We start from the raw sequence: 23,529 nt of genomic DNA, 5'->3' as shown, positions 1-23,529 counted from the left end.
TTAGGTCCAAAATGACCTATTTATATAGCAATATCATTCTTCATGCTAGCTTGTTCCCTTAACTAATATTTTATTCCTCTCTCTCAAGCGCGCCACAACAAGAAGCATGTGCCAAATCTGTTCGACCTCTATGGCATGGCCCATACTTCCCCGTACAAGAAGGCCAAGGCATTCTCGGAGTCTGAACTAGATCATCCAGAGAGCTTCACCAACATCTCCTCCCTCCACAAGCTCGTGAAGTACAGAGACGAGGGGAAGGTGAGGAAAGGGGAGGACTTTAACCCGAGCCAGGATCCTTTTGATACAGAGCTGGTGATGATATCTGGTGGCGGGAGGTACCATGCCTCCATAGCCACTGGTGATGGACTGATACATTGTCCTAGGAATCTCCCGCAGATCAAGAAGCGCCAGAGTAGCTCTGATCCTGAGATAACGCCTCGTGCACGGCCCGCGGAGCTCGCCATGGCGGTTAGTTATACGGGCTCTCTCACCTTTCCTCCATTACATTGTGTGTGCGTCAGTCGATGATTACAATGCTAACGAGGAGTGGTGTGTTGCAGGCATTGGTTGAGAAAGAGAGACTGAACACCCAGGCACTTTTGGAGGAGGCAAAAAGGGAGGCGGCGGAGAGGGAGAGGGAGATGGAGTGTTCACTGGGAGGGGTGTGACATACTGCAAAACCGAGGAAACAGACTTCTCTTCGACCTCCTACGGTCGAAACAGGGTCCTTTTGATTGGGTGTGGTGTGGCGTACCGCAAAACGGAGGAAACACTTATTTTTGGAGCGCTACGGTCAAAACGGGGGTCCTATTCATCGAGAGGGGTGTGGCGTACCGCAAAACAGGACTCCACGGGCTACTGTTCATCCACCGTCGACCTCCTCCAGCCTCCACCTACGACTGTTCATCCACGGGCTCCTATTCATCAAGCCTCCATTGCTCCTCCATCGGCTACTTTTTAACCAGCCCTCTCCACGGGGTCCTGTTCAACCACCCCTCCACGGGCTACTGTTTATCCAGCCCTCCACCGGCTACTGTTCAACCAGCCCTCCACGGGGTCCTATTCATCCACCCCCAACCGGCTCAATCGATCGGGGTCCTGTTCATCCAGCGGCAATGGCCTCTACTACCACGGGGTCCTGTTCATCCAACCCCCATCGAGACTATTCATCCAACCCCCAACAACGCTCACTTTTCATCAAGAGGCAGCAGGTTTGATCAGCTTCAGTTAGCAGCAGTAGCGAAGGAATCGCACGATTGGGTTCAGTTAACAGCTGGGCATCGATCGATCGCTCGGGTTCAGTACCGCGTAGCCTGCAGTGCAATCGCTCGGGTTCAGTAGGCGAACGCCTCACTCGGGTTCAGTTAGAGCCCAATGCCTCGCACCCACGCGTGTATGTGTACGAGAGAAACGTGCATCGCTCCGCACCCGACCACACACCGTAACCGAGAACTCCTTGATATTTTCCTCGCCCTCGCTTCTACCATGGTTTTTTCCGTCATGGACGGCCCAAAGAATGTCATGCAGCTGCGTCTCTGGCCCGCCCAGGACGAAAAGCCCATTTTCTATCATGATTTTTTGTCATAGAAGTAGGAGCCCACCACATCTATGATGATATCGGGTTTTTTCACAATTATCGTCATAGAAGTGTCATAAGTATGGCAGAAAAAAATTGTTTGGCCCAAAATGTCACGGATGTGTCTTTTTTTTTGTAGTGTTGTAGACCACAGTATTCTAGCTCATAAATTTCTTCGGCAGTTCCATAGAAGTGACGTCCATCTGTCCCTAGAAAATACAACCCACTATTTATTGCCCTTTGATTGGGCCTCTCACACGTGTGTTTATCAGTGTGGAAGCGATACCCATTCATGTCATAAGCCTTAAATGACTTGGCCTCATATTCAAAACCTTTGCCTACTTCTCTCAATTTAGCATCCATATCAACCTACTTGTATGCCTACAGGATTAACAGGAGATTTTTTGGTTCACTAGTGGAATAATTACCAACAAGTAAGAACAACTTGAAGTGTACATAAAGTTCGGAAAGTTACTTTTATTGAGAACCAAGAAATGAAACCGCCATCAGCATTGGTATCTTCAAGAAGGTTTGCTGATTCTTCATCGCTAGGAGGCTGAGGTAGCTTCCAGAATTCATTTTGAAATTCACTATAGCAATGAGAAGAATTCAAGTTAGGACTCAATACTAGTGATTATTGCCAATGAAGGTGTTCTACGCTTACTATATGTACGGCTGCACTTCTTCCATATTGGTCAAGACATAGATCATAAGAGTCGACCACTCGGTAGGTGAAAATGTGTTGCGCTTCGAACCACTTGCTTTGCCATCTTAGCCTTCGAAGAGGCTAAGATCGGAAACATTACTGGTGGGTTCTTCATTGAAATGAGGAGCTGGATTTAACCTAGTCTGAATACTGTCATGATAATACTTTGTCGTGGTCGTTGCCACCTCCTCGTTCAGGTATGACTCGACTATGGAGGCTTTCATGCAGGCTTTATTCTTACATTTCCATGAAGATGCTTGAACTCCCATTCAGGTGCATACTGCTATCGGAACTACACAGGTCCTCCCATTCTAGCCTCGTATGCGAGATACAGGTCCTCCCATTCTAGCCTCGTATGCGAGATGTAAGATCATATGTGAAGGAAATATTCCCTAGAGGCAATAATAAAGTTATTATTTATTTCCTTAATTCATGATAAATGTTTATTATTCATGCTATAATTGTATTAACCGGAAAGTTAGTACATGTGTGAATACATAGACAAACAGAGTGTCCCTAGTATGCCTCTACTTGACTAGCTCGTTTATCGAAGATGGTTAAGCTTCCTAGCAATGGACATGTGTTGTCATTTGATGAACAGGATCACATCATTAGGAGAATGATGTGATGGACTAGCCCCAATTGTTATCTTAGCATTATGATCGTTGTTTTTTATTGCTACTGCTTTCTTCATGACTTATACATGTTCCTCAGACTATGAGATTATGCAACTCCTGGATATACAGAGGAACACTTTGGGTGTAATCAAATGTCACAACGTAATTGGGTGATTATAAAGATGCACTACAGATGTTTCCAAAGGTGTTTGTTGGGTTGGCATTTTTCGAGATTAGGATTTGTCACTCCGTGTTTCGGAGAGGTATCTCTGGGCCCTCTCGGTAATACTCATCACTCCAAGCCTTGCAAGCAATGTGACTAATGAGTTAGTTGTGGGATGAAGTATTACAGAACGAGTAAAGAGACTTGCCGGTAACGAGATTGAACTAGGTATGAGGATACTGAAGATCGAATCTCGGGCAAGTAACATACCGATGACAAAGGGAACAACATATGTTGTTATGTGGTTTGACCGATAAAGATCTTCGTAGATTATGTGGGAGCCAATATGAGCATCCAGGTTCCGCTATTGGTTATTGACCGGAGATTGTCTCAAGTCATGTCTACATAGTTCTCGAACCCGTAGGGTCCGCACGCTTAACATTTGGTGACGATCCGGTATTATGAGTTTATGTGTTTTGATGTACCGAAGGTAGTTCGGAGTCCCGGATGAGATCGAGGACATGACGAGGAGTCTCGAAATGGCCGAGACGTAAAGATCGATATATTGGACGACTTTATTCGGACATCGGAAAGGTTCCGAGTGATTCGGGTATTTTTCGGACTACCGGGTAGTTACGGGGAAGCAATGGGCCTTGATGGGCTTTAGTGGGAAGAGAGGAAAGGCTAGCTGCACCCCCTCCCCCTCTGGTCCGAATTGGACTAGGGGAAAGGAGCTGCCATACCTTTCCTTTTCCTCTCCCTCCCCTTTCCTTCTCCTTGCTTCCTCCTTCCTTCCTCTCCTAGTCCAGACTAAGGAAAGTGAAGGAATCCTACTCCCGGTGGGAGTAGGCCTCCTCCTCCTCTCCTCCTTTATATACTTGGGGAGGGGGCACCCCATGGAAACACAAGTTGATCATTGATCTTTTAGCCGTGTGCGGTGCCCCTCTCCACAGTTACACACCTCGGTCATATCTTCGTAGTGCTTAGGCGAAGCCCTACGTGGGTAACTTCATCATCACCGTCATCACACCGTCGTGCTGACGAAACTCTCCTTCGGCCTCAACTGGATCAAGAGTACGAGGGACGTCATCGAGCTGAACATGTGCTGAACACGGAGGTGCCGTAGTTGCGGTGCTTGGATCGGTCGGATCATGAAGACGTATGACTACATCAACCGCGTTGATAAAACGCTTCTGCTATCGGTCTACGAGGGTACGTAGACAACACTCTTCCCCGCTCGTAGCTATGCATCACCATGATAGATCTTGCGTGTGCATAGGAATTTTTTTGAAATTACTGCGTTCCCCGATAGTGGCATCCGATCGAGGTCCATGCGTAGATGTTATATGCACGAGTAGAACACAAAGGAGTTGTGGGCGTGGTTGTATAGATATTGCTTGCCGTTACTAGTTGATTACTTGGTTCCGCGGTATTGTGATATGAAGCGGCCCGGACCGACATTACGCGTACGCTTACGCGAGACTGGTTTCACCGCTGCGAGCACTTGTTGCTTAAAGGTGACCAGCGGGTGTCTGTCTCTCTCACTTTAGTTGAACCGGTTTCAATGAAGAGGGTTCTTTTCGAAAGATCAAAAAGCAATCACTACACCACGTTCTGGTTTTGCGTAAGTAAGAATCGGTTCTTGTAAACCCATAGCAGCCAGGTAAAACTTGCAACAACAAAGTAGAGGACGTCTAACTTGTTTTTGCAGGGTATGCTTGTGATGTGATATGGTCAAGACGTGATGAGATATAAGTTGTTGTATGAGATGATCATGTTTTGTAAAGTTATCGGCAACCGGAAGGAGCCTTATGGTTGACGCTTTATTGTATGAAATGCAATCGCCATGTAATTGCTTTACTTTATCACTAAGCGGTAGCGATAGTCGTGGAAGCAACTTTGGCGAGACGACAACGTCACTTCGATGGAGATCAAGGTGCCACGCCGGTGACGATGGAGATCATGACGATGCTTCGGTGATGGGACATCATGAGCACAAGATGATGATGGCCATATCATGTCACATATTCTGATTGCATGTGATGTTAATCCTTTTATGCATCTTATTTTTGCTTAGTACGATAGGTAGCATTATAAGATGATCCCTCACTTAAATTTCAAGGTATAAGTGTTCTCCCTTGAGTATGCACCGTTGCTACAGTTCTTCGTGCCGAGACACCATATGATGATCGGGTGTGATAAGCTCTACGTTCACATACAACGGGTGCAAGCCAGTTTTTGCACACGCGTAATACTCGGGTTAAACTTGACGAGCCTAGCATATGCAGATATGGCCTCGGAACAATGAGACCGAAAGGTCAAGCATGAACCATATAGCAGATATGATCAACATGAGATGTTCACCGTTGATACTACTCCATCTCACGTGATGATCGGACATGGTTTAGTTGATTTGGATCACGTGATCATTTAGATGACTAGAGGGATGTCTATCTAAGTGGGAGTTCTTAAGTAATAAGATTAATTGAACTTTAATTTATCATGAAACTTAGTACTTGATAGTATTTTGCATATCTATGTTGTTGTAGATCAATGGCCCGTGCTAACGTTCCTTTGAATTTTAATGCGTTCCTAGAGAAAGCTAAGTTGAAAGATGATGGTAGCAATTACACGGACTGGGTCCGTAACTTGAGGATTATCCTCATTGCTGCACAGAAGAATTACGTCCTAGAAGCACCGCTAAGTGCGAAACCCGCTGCAGGAGCTGCTGCGGACGTTATGAACGTTTGGCAGAGCAAAGCTGATGACTACTCGATAGTTCAGTGTGCCATGCTTTATGGCTTAGAATCGGGACTTCAAAGACATTTTGAACATCATGGAGCATATGAGATGTTCCAGGAGTTGAAGTTAATATTTCAAGCAAATGCCCGAGTTGAGAGATATGAAGTCTCCAACAAGTTCTATAGCTGGAAGATGGAGGAGAATAGTTCTGTTAGTGAACATATACTCAGAATGTCTGCGTACCATAACCACTTGACTCAATTGGGAGTTGAACTCCCTGATGATTGTGTCATTGACAGAGTTCTTCAATCACTGCCACCAAGCTATAAAGGCTTTGTGATGAACTATAATATGCAAGGGATGGAAAAGACTATTCCCGAGCTCTTCGCAATGCTAAAGGCTGCGGAGGGAGAAATCAAGACGGAGCATCAAGTGTTGATGGTCAGCAAGACCACTAGTTTCAAGAAAAAGGGCAAAGGAACGAAAGGGAACTTCAAGAAAAACAGCAAGCAAGTTGCTGCTCAAGTGAAGAAGCCCAAGTTTGGACCTAAGCCTGAGACTGAGTGCTTCTACTGCAAAGGGACTGGTCACTGGAAGCGGAACTGCCCCAAGTATTTGGCGGATAAGAAGGATGGCAAGACAAAAGGTATATTTGATATACATGTTATTGATGTGTACCTTGCTAATACTCATAGTAGTACCTGGGTATTTGATACTGGTTATGTTGCTCATATTTGCAACACGAAACAGGGACTACGGATTAAACGAAGATTGGCTAAGGACGAGGTGACGATGCGCGTGGGAAATGGTTCCAAAGTCGATGTGATCGCCGTCGGCACACTACCTCTACATCTACCTTCAGGATTAGTTTTAGACCTGAATAATTGTTATTTGGTGCCAGCATTAAGCATGAACATTATATCTGGATCTTGTTTGATGCGAGACAGTTATTCATTTAAATCAGAGAATAAAGGTTGTTCTATTTATATGAACAATATCTTTTATGGTCATGCACCCTTGATGAGTGGTCTATTTTTACTAAATCTCGATAGTAGTGATACACATATTCATAATATTGAAACCAAAAGATGTAAATTTGATAATGATAGTGCAACTTATTTGTGGCACTGCCGTTTAGGTCATATTGGTGTAAAGCGCATGAAGAAACTCCATACTGATGGACTTTTGGAATCACTTGATTATGAATCACTTGGTGCTTGCGAACCATGCCTCATGGGCAAGATGACTAAAACTCCGTTCTCCGGAACAATGGAGCGAGCAACTGACTTATTGGAAATAATACATACTGATGTATGCGGTCAAATGAGTGTTGATGCTCGCGGTGGGTATCGTTATTTTCTGACCTTCACAGATGATTTAAGCAGATATGGGTATATCTACTTGATGAAGCATAAGTCTGAAACATTTGAAAAGTTCAAAGAATTTCAGAGTGAAGTTGAAAATCATCGTAACAAGAAAATAAAGTTTCTACGATCTGATCGTGGAGGAGAATATTTGAGTTACGAGTTTGGTCTTCATTTGAAAAATTGTGGAAAAGTTTCGCAGCTCACGCCACCTGGAACACCACAGCGTAATGGTGTGTCTGAACATCGTAATCATACTTTACTCGAGATGGTGCGATCTATGATGTCTCTTACCGATTTACCACTATCGTTTTGGGGTTATGCTTTAGAGACGGCTGCATTCACGTTAAATAGGGCACCATCTAAATCCGTTGAGACGACACCATATGAACTGTGGTTTGGCAAGAAACCCAAAATGTTGTTTCTTAAAGTTTGGGGCTGCGATGCTTATGTGAAAACTCTTCAACCTGATAAGCTCGAACCCAAATCGGAGAAATGTGTCTTCATAGGATACCCAAAGGAAACTGTTGGGTACACCTTCTATCACAGATCTGAAGGCAAGATTTTTGTTGCTAAGAATGGATCCTTTCTAGAGAAGGAGTTTCTCTCGAAAGAAGTGAGTGGGAGGAAAGTAGAACTTGATGAGGTAATGGTACCTTCTCCCGAATTGGAAAGTAGTTCATCACAAAAATCAGTTCCAGTGATGCCTACACCAAATAGTGAGGAAGCTAATGATGATGATCATGAAACTTCAGATCAAGTTACTACCGAAACTCGTAGGTCAAACAGAGTACGGTCCACACCAGAGTGGTAAGGTAATCCGGTTCTGGAAGTCATGTTACTAGACCATGACGAACCTACGAACTATGAGGAAGCGATGATGAGCCCAGATTCCGCAAAATGGCTTGAGGCCATGAAATCTGAGATGGGATCCATGTATGAGAACAAAGTATGGACTTTGGTTGACTTGCCCGATGATCGGCAGGCCATAGAGAATAAATGGATCTTCAAGAGGAAGACTGAAGCTGACGGTAATGTTACTGTTTACAAAGCTCGACTTGTCGTGAAAGGTTTTCGACAAGTTCAAGGAGTTGACTATGATGAGACCTTCTCACCTGTAGCGATGCTTAAGTTTGTCCGAATCATGTTAGCAATTGCTGCGTTTTATGATTATGAAATTTGGCAAATGGATGTCAAAACTGCATTCCTGAATGGATTTCTGGAAGAAGAGTTGTATATGATGCAACCGGAAGGTTTTGTCGATCCAAAAGGTGCTAACAAAGTGTGCAAGCTCCAGCGATCCATTTATGGACTGGTGCAAGCATCTCGGAGTTGGAATAAACGTTTTGATGGTGTGATCAAAGCATATGGTTTTATACAGACTTTTGGAGAAGCCTGTATTTACAAGAAAGTGAGTGGGAGCTCTGTAGCATTTCTAATATTATATGTGGATGACATATTGTTGATTGGAAATGATATAGAATTTCTGGATAGCATAAAAGGATATTTGAATAAAAGTTTTTCAATGAAAGACCTTGGTGAAGCTGCTTACATATTTGGCATCAAGATCTATAGAGATAGATCAAGACGCTTGATTGGACTTCCACAAAGCACATACCTTGATAAAGTTTTGAAGAAGTTCAAAATGGATCAGTCAAAGAAAGGGTTCTTGCCTGTGTTACAAGGTGTGAAGTTGAGTTAGACTCAATGCCCAACCACTGCAGAAGATAGAGAGAAAATTAAAATCATTCCCTATGCTTCAGCTATAGGTTCTATCATGTATGCAATGATGTGTACCAGACCTGATGTATGCCTTGCCATAAGTTTAGCAGGGAGGTACCAAAGTAATCCAGGAGTGGATCACTGGACAGCGGTCAAGAATATCCTAAAGTATCTGAAAAGAACTAAGGATATGTTTCTCGTTTATGGAGGTGACAAAGAGCTCGTCGTAAACGGTTACGTCGATGCAATCTTTGAAACTAATCCGGATGACTCTAAATCGCAAATCGGATACGTATTTTTATTGAATGGTGGAGCTGTCAGTTGGTGCAGTTCCAAGCAAAGCGTCGTGGCGGGATCTACGTGTGAAGCGGAGTACATAGCTGCTTCAGAAGCAGCAAATGAAGGAGTCTGGATGAAGGAGTTCACATCCGATCTAGGTGTCATACCTAGTGCATCGGGTCCGATGAAAATCTTCTGTGACAATACTGGTGCAATTGCCCTGGCAAAGGAATCTAGATTTCACAAGAGGACCAAGCACATCAAGAGACAATTCAACTCCATCCGTCACCAAGTGTCGGAAGGAGACATAGAGATTTGCAAGATACATACGGATCTGAATGTTGCAGACCCGTTGACTAAGCCTCTTCCACGAGCAAAACATGATCGGCACCAAGACTCCATGGGTGTTAGAATCATTACATTGTAATCTAGATTATTAACTCTAGTGCAAGTGGGAGACTGAAGGAATATGCCCTAGAGGCAATAATAAAGTTATTATTTATTTCCTTAATTCATGATAAATGTTTATTATTCATGCTATAATTGTATTAACCGGAAACTTACTACATGTGTGAATACATAGACAAACAGAGTGTCCCTAGTATGCCTCTACTTGACTAGCTCGTTTATCGAAGATGGTTAAGTTTCCTAGCCATGGACATGTGTTGTCATTTGATGAACGGGATCACATCATTAGGAGAATGATGTGATGGACTAGGCCCAATTGTTAGCTTAGCATTATGATCGTTGTTGTTTATTGCTACTGCTTTCTTCATGACTTATACATGTTCCTCAGACTATGAGATTATGCAACTCCTGGATATCCGGAGGAACACTTTGGGTGTAATCAAACGTCACAACGTAACTGGGTGATTATAAAGATGCACTACAGGTGTTTCCAAAGGTGTTTGTTGGGTTGGCATTTTTCGAGATTAGTATTTGTCATTCCGTGTTTCGGAGAGGTATCTCTGGGCCCTCTCGGTACTCATCACTCCAAGCCTTGCAAGCAATGTGACTAATGAGTTAGTTGCGGGATGAAGTATTACTGAACGAGTAAAGAGACTTGCTGGTAACGAGATTGAACTAGGTATGAGGATACCGACGATCGAATCTTGGGCAAGTAACATACCGATGACAAAGGGAACAACGTATGTTGTTATGCGGTTTGACCGATAAAGATCATCGTAGAATATGTGGGAGCCAATATGAGCATCCAGGTTCCGCTATTGGTTATTGACCGGAGATTGTTTCAAGTCATGTCTACATAGTTCTCGAACCCGTAGGGTCCGCACGCTTAACATTTGGTGACGATCGGTATTATGAATTTATGTGTTTTGATGTACCGAAGGTAGTTCGGAGTCCCAGATGAGATCGGGGACATGACGAGGATTCTCGAAATGGCCGAGACGTAAAGATCGATATATTGGACGACTATATTCGGACATCGGAAAGGTTCCGACTGATTCGGGTATTTTTCAGAGTACCGGGTAGTTACGGGGAAGCAAAGGGCCTTGATGGGCTTTAGTGGGAAGAGAGGAAAGGCTAGCTGCGCCCCCTCCCCCTCTGGTCCGAATTGGACTAGGGGAAAGGGGCTGCCATCCCTTTCCTTTCCCTCTCCCTCCCCTTTCCTTCTCCTTGCTTCCTCCTTCCTTTCTCTCCTAGTCCAGACTAAGGAAAGTGAAGGAATCCTACTCCCGGTGGGAGTAGGCCTCCTCCTCCTCTCCTCCATTATATACTTGGGGAGGGGGCACCCCATGGAAACACAAGTTGATCATTGATCTTTTAGCCGTGTGCGGTGCCCCTCTCCACAGTTACACACCTCGGTCATATCTTCGTAGTGCTTAGGCGAAGCCCTGCGTCGGTAACTTCATCATCACCGTCATCACACCGTCGTGCTAATGAAACTCTCCCTCAGCCTCAACTGGATCAAGAGTACGAGGGACGTCATCAAGCTGAACGTGTGCGGAACACGGAGGTGCCGTAGTTTCGGTGCTTGGATCGGTCGGATCGTGAAGACGTACGACTACATCAACCGCGTTGATAAAATGCTTCCGCTATCGGTCTACAAGGGTACGTAGACAACACTCTTCCCCGCTTGTAGCTATGCATCACCATGATAGATCTTGCGTATGCGTAGAAAAAAATTTGAAATTACTGTGTGCCCCAACAATATGTTGCATCGGATTAAAGAAACCTGGCAGAAATACCTTCTCTAAATATTTAGCAAATAATTTAAAACTCTTACTGATAAATGTGACCAACGGGACCATATGTCAAGTAGGAAAATGTTCCCATGACGTGTTTTTACCGAGGGCAACGTCGCGGCTCTCGGTATAGGTAAACCAAGTGACGACACCATCAGTTCCGAACGGGCATGCCACGTGGCTTCTCTTTGTCCTGTGTGGCTCTCGATGTCTGCCCCATTTGTCGTGCGGTGCATGTTCGCCGTGAGCCCATGACGGCAACCTCAGCTAGTTGCCGTGAAGCCAGGTTTGCCGAGTGTGGCTCTCAGCGTTGTTTACTTTGCCGACTGTCCGTGTTTTGGCTCTCGCCGAAGACCCTGGCACCCGGCGTATAAGAAAATTCTAGTAGTGGGAAATGTATCTGCATCAAAGAAAATACAGTCCGAACTAAAATCCATCCAAATAGTTTATTTCTATACATAGGAATATTTTGTCTTTTTTTTCACAGATACGTTTCCTGCTATTTTCTCACAACATGTCACACGAAAGTATATTGGACAACCACGTTTCATAGATTTTTTTTGAAATTTTCCGGTATTATTTTGAACGTAATGTCCATACAAGTGTGTGGAGCACCCCAGGTGCTACAAGTCCTCCTCTAGTCTAGAAAATACACATGTTGGTCCTCCCTTTTGAAAACTAAACTGGAATGGCATGCACGTGGAAGTTTCTGTTGTATATGCTTCTTAGCTTCCGAAGTGCTTTTCTGCTCCCGAGCTCAAATGAGCTCGGTGAACAGGAAAATTTAAAAATTTAAAAAATCCAATTTATTTTGGAAGAAAGATTGACAAAAGTTCTAAGTGCTTGAAAAAATTCGTCATGGAATCACAATCCTGTAAGGCATGGCAAAAACAAATTCAGTGCTCGAAAATGTTTTTGAAAGTAGCATTTTTAGAGTACCAATTTTGTTTTGCCACGCCTTGTAGGAATGAGATTTCATGACGAATTTTTACAAGAACTTGCAACTCTTGTCTGTGTTTCCCCCCCAAAAAATTGGAATATTTTAAAAAAATAAAAGAAATTCGATTTTACAGTTCATCCGAGCTCATTTGTAGAAACTTTGTGTCCAAAACGATAGCCCTTCTCCCCGCGTATCTTGCTTCCTCCGTGTGTGGCTGGAATTCATCACCGCTCCATGGCGCAACGTTGCCACGCCCTGGCTCCGTCGCAGCTTCTAGCGTTGCCGGTCACAGTAGCCACACTCCACATTCTAGCATCACCGGTTGCATCACATCCACAGACTCACGACACTATCGACCTATCGCAACACCGCGCTAGCATCGTCATGCACGGCCGCCCCCGGGTTGCAGCTTCTACGCCAATGGTTGCAGCTCTCTCACGAGGGGTTGAAACTCTACCGTTGGTCGGTTCACCACGGTTGCAGCGATGACAACGTTCGGCTCTAGCACACGGCCACTATGTCTCCAGCGTCGACTATGATCGTATCCAGCCCCGCGATTATCAGTTGCAGCTCGAGCCTATGGAAGAGAGCCGAGTCTGTAGGGTTTAGGGTCTTGACGTGTTCCCATTAAAAAGTGAAAACATGTTATCTCTTGTAAACACTTTGATTTCTCTTATTCTTTAGTGAAAATGCAGCGCTTCTACCGGTTGCTCGAAAGAAAAAGAAACTAGAGCCACGACACATCGTAAAAAAAAGAAGCCTCGATACAGCTCATGAAGGGTTTCGTAGTAATTTCGAAAAAAATTCTACGCACACGCAAGATCATGGTGATGCATAGCAACGAGAGGGGAGTGTGATCTACGTACCCTTGTAGATCGACAATGGAAGCGTTAGCACAACGTGGTTTATGTAGTCGTACGTCTTCACGGCCCGACCGATCAAGCACCGAAACTATGGCACCTCCGAATTCTAGCACACGTTCAGCTCGATGACGATCCCCGGACTCCGATCCAGCGAAGTGAGGGGGAAGAGTTCCGTCAGCATGACGGCGTGGTGACGATCTTGATGTACTACCGTCGCAGGGCTTCGCCTAAGCACCGCTATAATATTATCGAGGACTATGGTGGAAGGGGGCACCGCACACGGCTAAGAATATGATCACGTGGATTAACTTGTATGTCTTTGGGGTGCCCCCTTGCCCCCGTATATAAAGCATCAAGGGGAGGAGGCCGGCCGGCCCCTATGGCGCGCCAAGGAGGAGTCCTCCTCCTAGTAGGAGTAGGAGGAGTAGGACTCCTACTAGGAGGGGGAAAGAAGTGTGGAGGGAGAAGGAAAGGGGGCGCCGCCCCCCTTCTCCTAGTCCAATTCGGACCAGGGGGGAGGAGGCGCGCGGCCCACCCTGGCTGCCCCTCTCTCTCTCCACTAAGGCCCATATGGCCCATTACTTCTTCCGGGGGGGGGGGGGGGGGTTCCGGTAACCCTCCGGCTCTCCGGTTTTCTCCGAAATCACCCGGAACACTTCCAGTGTCTGAATATAGCCATCCAATATATCAATCTTTATGTCTCGACCATTTCGAGACTCCTCGTCATGTCCGTGATCATATCCGGGACTCCGAACTAACTTTGGTACATCAAAACTCATAAACTCATAATATAACTGTCATCGAAACCTTAAGCGTGCGGATCCTACGGGTTCGAGAACAATGTAGACATGACCGAGACACGTCTCCGGTCAATAACCAATAGCGGAACCTGGATGCTCATATTGGCTCCTACATATTCTACGAAGATCTTTTCTCGGTCAGACCGCATAACAACATACGTTGTTCCCTTTGTCATCGGTATGTTACTTGCCCGAGATTCGATCGTCGGTATCTCAATACCTAGTTCAATCTCGTTACCGGCAAGTCTCTTTACTCGTTTCGTAATACATCATCCTGCAACTAACTCATTAGTTGTAATGCTTGAAAGGCTTATGTGATGTGCATTACCGAGAGGGCCCAGAGATACCTCTCCGACAATCGGAGTGACAAATCCTAATCTCGAAATACGCCAACTCAACATTCACCTTTGGAGACACCTGTAGAGCTCCTTTATAATCACCCATTTACGTTGTGATGTTTGGTAGCACACAAAGTGTTCCTCCGGTAAACGGGAGTTGCATAATCTCATACTCATAGGAACATGTATAAGTCATGAAGAAAGCAATAGCAACATACTAAACGATCGGGTGCTAAGCTAATGGAATGGGTCATGTCAATCAGATCATTCACCTAATGATGTGATCCCGTTAATTGAATAACAACTCTTTGTCCATGGTTAGGAAACATAACCATCTTTGATTAACGAGCTAGTCAAGTAGAGGCATACTAGTGACGTTTGGTTTGTCTATGTATTCACACAAGTATTATGTTTCCGGATAATACAATTCTAGCATGAATAATAAACATTTATCATGATATAAGGAAATAACATAATAACTTTATTATTGCCTCTAGGGCATATTTCCTTCAGGCTCCCACTTGCACTAGCGTTAATAATCTAGATTACACAGTAATGATTCTAACACCCATGGAGCCTTGGTGCTGATCATGTTTTTCTCGTGGAAGAGGCTTAGTTAACGGGTCTGCTACATTCAGATCCGTATGTATCTTGCAAATCTCTATGTCTCCCACTTGGACTAAATCCCGAATGGAATTGAAGTGTCTCTTGATGTGCTTGGTTCACTTGTGAAATCTGGATTCCTTTGCCAAGGCAATTGCACCAGTATTGTCACAAAAGATTTTCATTGGACCCGATGCACTAGGTATGACACCTAGATCGGATATGAACTCCTTCATCCAGACTCCTTTGTTTGCTGCTTCCGAAGCAGCTATGTATTCCGCTTCACATGTAGATCCCGCCACGACGCTTTGTTTAGAACTGCACCAACTGACAGCTCCACCGTTTAATGTAAATACGTATCCGGTTTGCGATTTAGAATCGTTCGGATTAGTGTCAAAGCTTGAATCGACGTAACCAGTTACGATTAGCTCTTTGTCACCTCCATAAACGAGAAACATATCCTTAGTCCTCTTCAGGTATTTCAGGATGTTCTTGACCGCTGTCCAGTGATCCATTCCTGGATTACTTTGGTACCTCCCTGCTAGACTTATAGCAAGGCACACATCAGGTCTGGTACACAACATTGCATACATGATAGAGCCTATGGCTGAAGCATAGGGAACATCTTACATTTTCTCTCTATCTTCTGAAGTGGTCGGGCATTGAGTCTGACTCAACTTCACACCTTGTAACACAGGCAAGAACCCTTTCTTTGCTTGATCCATTTTGAACTTCTTCAAAATTTTGTCAAGGTATGTGCTTTGTGAAAGTCCAATTAAGCGTCTTGATCTATCTCTATAGATCTTTATGCCTAATATGTAAGCAGCTTCACCGAGGTCTTTCATTGAAAAACTCTTATTCAAGTATCCCTTTATGCTATCCAGAAATTCTATATCATTTCCAATCAGTAATATGTCATCCACATATAATATCAGAAATGCTACAGAGCTCCCACTCACTTTCTTGTAAATACAGGCTTCTCCAAAAGTCTGTATAAAACCAAATGCTTTGATTACACTATCAAAGCGTTTATTCCAACTCCGAGAAGCTTGCACCAGTCCATATATGGATCGCTGGAGCTTGCACACTTTGTTAGCTCCCTTTGGATCGACAAAACCTTCTGGTTGCATCATATACAACTCTTCTTCCAGAAATCCATTTAGGAATGCAGTTTTGACATCCATTTGCCAAATTTCATAATCATAAAATGCGGCAATTGCTAACATGATTCGGACAGACTTAAGCATCGCCACGGGTGAGAAGGTCTCATCATAGTCAATCTTTGAACTTGCCGAAAACCTTTTGCGACAAGTCGAGCTTTGTAGACAGTAATATTACCGTCAGCGTCAGTCTTCTTCTTGAAGATCCATTTATTCTCAATTGCTTGCCGATCATTGGGCAAGTCAACCAAAGTCCATACTTTGTTCTCATACATGGATCCCATCTCAGATTTCATGGATTCAAGCCATTTTGCGGAATCTGGGCTCACCATCGCTTCTTCATAGTTCGTAGGTTCATCATGATCTGGTAGCATGACTTCCAGAACAGGATTACCGTACCACTCTGGCGCGGATCTCACTCTGGTTGATCTATGAGGTTCAGTAGTATCTTGTTCTGAAGTTTCCTGATCATCATCATTAGCTTCCTCACTAATTGGTGTAGGTGTCACAGAAACAGGTTTCTGTGATGTACTACTTTCCAATAAGGGAGTAGGTACAGTTACCTCGTCAAGTTCTACTTTCCTCCCACTCACTTCTTTCGAGAGAAACTCCTTCTCCAGAAAGTTTCCAAATTTAGCAACAAAAGTCTTGCCTTCGGATCTGTGATAGAAGGTGTATCCAATAGTTTCCTTTGGATATCCTATGAAGACACATTTCTCCGATTTGGGTTCGAGCTTATCAGGTTGAAGCTTTTTCACATAAGCATCGCAGCCCCAAACTTTCAGAAATGACAACTTTGGTTTCTTGCCAAACCATAGTTCATAAGGCGTCGTCTCAATGGATTTTGATGGTGCCCTATTTAACGTGAATGCGGCCGTCTCTAGAGCATATCCCCAAAATGATAGCGGTAAATCAGTAAGAGACATCATAGATCGTACCATATCTAGTAAAGTACGATTACGACGTTCGGACACACCATTACGCTGTGGTGTTCCGGGTGGCGTGAGTTGCGAAACTATTCCACATTGTTTCAAATGTATACCAAACTCGTAACTCAATTATTCTCCTCCACGATCAGATCGTAGGAATTTTATTTTCTTGTTACGATGATTTTCAACTTCACTCTGAAATTCTTTGAACTTTTCAAATGTTTCAGACTTGTGTTTCATTAAGTAGATATACCCATATCTGCTTAAGTCATCTGTGAAGGTGAGAAAATAACGATATCCGCCACGAGCCTCAACATTCATCGGACCACATACATCTGTATGTATGATTTCTAACAAATCTGTTGCTCTCTCCATAGTACCGGAGAACGGTGTTTTTGTCATCTTACCCATAAGGCACGGTTTGCAAGTACCAAGTGATTCATAATCAAGTGGTTCCAAAAGCCCATCAGTATGGAGTTTCTTCATGCGCTTTATACCGATATGACCTAAACGACAGTGCCACAAATATGTTGCACTATCATTATCAACTCTGCATCTTTTGATTTCAACACTATGAATATGTGTGTCACTACTATCGAGATTTAACAAGAATAGACCACTCTTTAAGGGTGCATGACCATAAAAGATATTACTCATGTAAATAGACCAACCATTATTCTCTGATTTAAATGAATAACCGTCTCGCATCAAACAAGATCCAGATATAATGTTCATGCTTAACACTGGCACCAAATAACAATTATTTAGGTCTAATATTAATCCCGAAGGTAGATGTAGAGGTAGCGTGCCGTCTGCAATCACATCAACTTTGGAACCGTTTCCCACGCACATTGTCACCTCGTCCTTAGCCAATCTTCGCTTAATCCGTAGTCCCTGTTTCGAGTTGCAAATATTAGCAACAGAACCAGTATCAAATACCCAGGTGCTACTGCGAGCATTAGTAAGGTACACATCAATAACATGTATATCACATATACCTTTGTTCACCTTGCCATCCGTCTTATCCGCCAAATACTTGAGGCAGTTCCGCTTCCAGTGACCAGTCTGCTTGCAGTAGAAGCACTCAGTTTCAGGCTTAGGTCCAGGTTTGGGTTTCTTTTCTTGAGCAGCAACTTGCTTGCTGTTCTTTTTGAAGTTCCCCTTCTTCTTCCCTTTGCCCTTTTTCTTGAAACTAGTGGTCTTGTTGACCATCAACACTTGATGCTCCTTCTTGATTTCTACCTCCGCAGCTTTCAGCATTGCGAAGAGCTCGGGAATAGTCTTATTCATCCCTTGCATATTATAGTTCATCACGAAGCTCTTGTAGCTTGGTGGCAGTGATTGGAGAATTCTGTCAATGACGCAATCATCTGGAAGATTAACTCCCAATTGAATCAATTGATTATTATACCCAGACATTTTGAGTATATGCTCACTGACAGAACTGTTCTCCTCCATCTTGCAGCTATAGAACTTATTGGAGACTTCATATCTCTCAATCCGGGCATTTGCTTCAAATATTAACTTCAACTCCTGGAACATCTCATATGCTCCATAACGTTCAAAACATCGTTGAAATCCCGATTCTAAGTCGTAAAGCATGGCACACTGAACTATCGATTAGTCATCAGCTTTGCTCTGCCAGACGTTCATAACATCTGGTGTTGCTCCAGCAGCAGGCCTGGCACCCAGCGGTGCTTCCAGGACGTAATTTTTCTGTGCAGCAATGAGGATAATCCTCAAGTTACGGACCCAGTCCGTGTAATTGCTACCATCATCTTTCAACTTTGCTTTCTCAAGGAACGCATTAAAATTCAACGGAACAACAACACGGGCCATCTATCGACAATCAAACATAGACAAGCAAGATACCATCAGGTACTAAGTTCATGATAAATTTAGGTTCAATTAATCATATTACTTAAGAACTCCCACTTAGATAGACATCCCTCTAATCCTCTAAGTGATTATGTGATCCAAATCAACTAAACCATGTCCGATCATCACGTGAGATGGAGTAGTTTCATTGGTGAACATCGCTATGTTGATCATATCTGCTATATGATTCACGCTCGACCTTTCGGTCTCCGTGTTTCGAGGCCATATCTGTATATGCTTGGCTCGTCAAGTATAACCTGAGTATTCTGCGTGTGCAACTGTTTTGCACCCGTTGTATTTGAACATAGAGCCTATCACACCCGATCATCACGTGGTGTCTCAGCACGAAGAACTTTCGCAACGGTGCATACTCAAGGAGAACACTTCTTGATAATTAGTGAGAGATCATCTTATAATGCTACCGTCAATCAAAGCAAGATAATATGCAAACATCACATGCAATCAATAAAAGTGATATGATATGGCCATCATCATCTTGTGCTTGTGATCTCCATCTTCGAAGCACCGTCGTGATCACCATCGTCACCGGCGCGACACCTTGATCTTCATCGTAGCATCGTTGTCGTCTCGCCAATCTTATGCTTCCACGACTATCGCTACCGCTTAGTGATAAAGTAAAGCATTACAGCGCGATTGCATTGCATACAATAAAGCGACAACCATATGGCTCCTGCCAGTTGCCGATAACTCGGTTACAAAACATGATCATCTCATACAATAAAATTTAGCATCATGTCTTGACCATATCACATCACAACATGCCCTGCAAAAACAAGTTAGACGTCCTCTACTTTGTTGTTGCAAGTTTTACGTGGCTGCTACGGGCTTAAGCAAGAACCAATCTTACCTACGCATCAAAACCACAACGATAGTTTGTCAAGTTGGTGCTGTTTTAACCTTCGCAAGGACTGGGCGTAGCCACACTTGGTTCAACTAAAGTTGGAGAAACTGTCACCCGCTAGCCACCTTTGTGCAAAGCACGTCGGGAGAACCGGTCTCACGTAAGCGTACGCGTAATGTCGGTCCGGGCCGCTTCATCCAACAATACCGCCGAACCAAAGTATGACATGCTGGTAAGCAGTATGACTTATATCGCCCACAACTCACTAGTGTTCTACTCGTGCATGTAACATCAACACATAAAACCTAGGCTCGGATGCCATTGAAGGGTTTCGTAGTAATTTCAAAAAATTTCCTACGCACACGCAAGATCATGGTGATGCATAGCAACGAGAGGGGAGAGTGTGATCTACGTACCCTTGTAGATCGACAACGGAAGCGTTAGCACAACGTGGTTGATGTAGTCGTACGTCTTCACGGCCCGACCGATCAAGCACCGAAACTACGGCACCTCCGAGTTCTAGCACACGTTCAGCTCGATGACGATCCCCAGACTCCGATCAGCAAAGTGTCGGGGAAGAGTTCCGTCAGCACGACGGCGTGGTGACGATCTTGATGTACTACCGTCGCAGGGCTTCGCCTAAGCACCGCTATAATATTATCGAGGACTATGGTGGAAGGGGGCACCGCACACGGCTAAGAATATGATCACGTGGATCAACTTGTGTGTCTTTGGGGTGCCCCCTTGCCCCCGTATATAAAGGATCAAGGGGAGGAGGCCGGCCGGCCCCTATGGCGCGCCAAGGAGGAGTCCTCCTCCTAGTAGGAGTAGGACTCCTACTAGGAGGGGGAAAGAAGTGGGGAGGGAGAAGGAAAGGGGGCGCCGCCGCCCTTCTCCTAGTCCAATTCGGACCAGGGGGGAGGAGGCGCGCGGCCCACCCTGGCTTCCCCTCTCTCTCTCCACTAAGGCCCATATGGCCCATTACTTCTCCCAGGGGGGGGGGGTTCCGGTAACCCTCCGGCTCTCCGGTTTTCTCCGAAATCACCCAGAACACTTCCGTTGTCCGAATATAGCCGTCCAATATATCAATATTTATGTCTCGACCATTTCGAGACTCCTCGTCATGTCCGTGATCACATTCGGGACTCCGAACTAACTTCGGTACATCAAAACTCATAAACTCATAATATAACTGTCATCGAAACCTTAAGCGTGCGGACCCTACGGGTTCGAGAACAATGTAGACATGACCGAGACACGTCTCCGTTCAATAACCAATAGCGGAACCTGGATGCTCATATGGGCTCCTACATATTCTACGAAGATCTTTTATCGGTCAGACCGCATAACAACATACGTTGTTCCCTTTGTCATCGGTATGTTACTTGCCCGAGATTCAATCGTCGGTATCTCAATACCTAGTTCAATCTCGTTACAGGCAAGTCTCTTTACTCGTTTCGTAATACATCATCCTGCAACTAACTCATTAGTTGTAATGCTTGCAAGGCTTATGTGATGTGCATTACCGAGAGGGCCCAGAGATACCTCTCCGACAATCGGAGTGACAAATCCTAATCTTGAAATACGCCAACTCAACATTCACCTTTGGAGACACCTGTAGAGCTCCTTTATAATCACCCAGTTAGGTTGTGACGTTGGTAGCACACAAAGTGTTCCTCCGGTAAAAGGGAGTTGCATAATCTCATAGTCATAGGAACATGTATAAGTCATGAAGAAAGCAATAGCAACATACTAAACGATCGGGTGCTAAGCTAATGGAATGGGTCATGTCAATCAGATCATTCACCTAATGATGTGATCCCATTAATCGAATAATAACTCTTTATCCATGGTTAGGAAACATAACCATCTTTGATTAACGAGCTAGTCAAGTAGAGGCATACTAGTGACGTTTGGTTTGTCTATGTATTCACACAAGTATTATGTTTCCGGATAATACAATTCTAGCATGAATAATAAACATTTATCATGATATAAGGAAATAACATAATAACTTTATTATTGCCTCTAGGGCATATTTCCTTCAGCTCAGTCATCGGACGACAGGGTTTTTTTGCGGGCAAACTTGGAGAGCTTTATTCAACAAAAATAGCCCTAGGACAGTCAGCCATAAGGCTACTGATCAGGAAACTGGGAGTAGCATGTAGCCAACTCTCGGACACATCCAAAGTGCAAGCAAACTTCGCACAAAGGTGAGCTGGGAGGTTAGCATTATGAATTACATGTTGAAATGAAAAGGAAAAACTGAGGTATAAGCTCTCCTATTTCATCTAGAAGAGGCGCTACCACCGAGTGTGATAGTCGCCTAGTGTGCTAGAGATTAACGAGCTCCAGGCAATCGGACTCCATGATCACATGAGTGAAACCGCGGATACTTGCTAGATGAACACCATCACGAAAGGATAAGGTCTCCATGATTAGTGGGTCAGTAACATCCTGGTAAGGCTTGCTCCATGCAGCTATAAACGAGGAAGCAGAACGAGCAACACCGCCACTCCTCCCTTCCGCAGATCAGAACACATGGCACCATATGTATTAATTTTGATAAATCCATCATCAAGCAGATGCCACCCGAAACCAGGCAGAATTTTTGCATGATCATGAGGTAGTTCAAGCAAGGCAAGGGATTCCCTAGTCCTCTTAGCAGAAAGAACCGTATTTATTTCCTCGCTGTTATGTGTCCACCGGTTTCTCGAATGCCAAATTGACCACATCACTGTGATGATCTTCGGCCGATCTGTATCCAGGATGACAGGGTCGCATAAAATGTCACAAGCCCAATTGGCAGGATGAAGCCTCAGCAGCCGAAAATCCAAAAGTGACTACGCCTCATCCCAAAAGTCCTTGCATGAGAGCAGTGAACTAGAGCATTCATGAGATCCTCTTCCATGGCATGAAAATTTTTAAACATACTTTGCTCTTGCATGTGTCGATATTTGAGGGTCGCCTCATCGGGTAAAATACCCCTAAGAACACGCCACCAAAAAACACGCACCTTTGGCACCACTTTGAGTTTCCACAGGGTTGTCCATATCTGTTTACCTATCAATGAAGTGCATGTAGACGTCCCTTCCTCTGGAGAAGAAAGCTCGTTATGAGTCACCAGAGCACGGTAAGAATATTTCACAGAATACATCCCTGACTTCTCAAAATCCCTGGCCAAAAAATCATCTCCACCTCCATTATGTAATGGAATGTTAAGGATAGCATCCGCATCAGGTGGTATGAAAACATCTCGAATGAGACCAGCATGCCATGTCCAGTTATATGTATCAATTAGCTCACTCACCAATTACAGCTGCGTGCCCTCCGGTTTCAGTAGGGGCCGCATCGACAAAGTGCCCGGAATCCACTTGTCATTCCCATAGGGAGATGGTGGATCCATCTCCCACTCTCTTAATTAAGCCACTTTTAAGAGCATCATGACCAACCACTATTGCACGCCCTGTGGCTGAGGAAGATTTAGGTACAGTTGCGTGCAAAAAATCAGTGCCCGGGAAATACCTTGCTTTTAACACTCTTGCACAAAGGGAATTTGGATTGTTCATGAGTCTCCAGCCATGCTTTCCCAACAGTGCCAAATTAAATAGGTGCAAATCATGGAAGCCCATTCCGCCCTTGATCTTTGGTGTAGCCATTTTGTCCCAAGAGAGCTAATGCATGGTTCTTCTATCCAAGGAACTACTCCACCAATATTTTGCCATACAAGAAGTAAATCCCTTGCAGACCTTCTTAGTAAGAAGAAAGCAGCTCATCCTAAAA

Source organism: Triticum urartu, chromosome 5A (genome assembly GCF_056163025.1).
Source record: "Triticum urartu cultivar PI428250 chromosome 5A, HENAU_Tu73, whole genome shotgun sequence".
Lineage (NCBI taxonomy): Eukaryota > Viridiplantae > Streptophyta > Magnoliopsida > Poales > Poaceae > Triticum > Triticum urartu.
Note: the sequence above shows the minus strand (reverse complement) of the source record.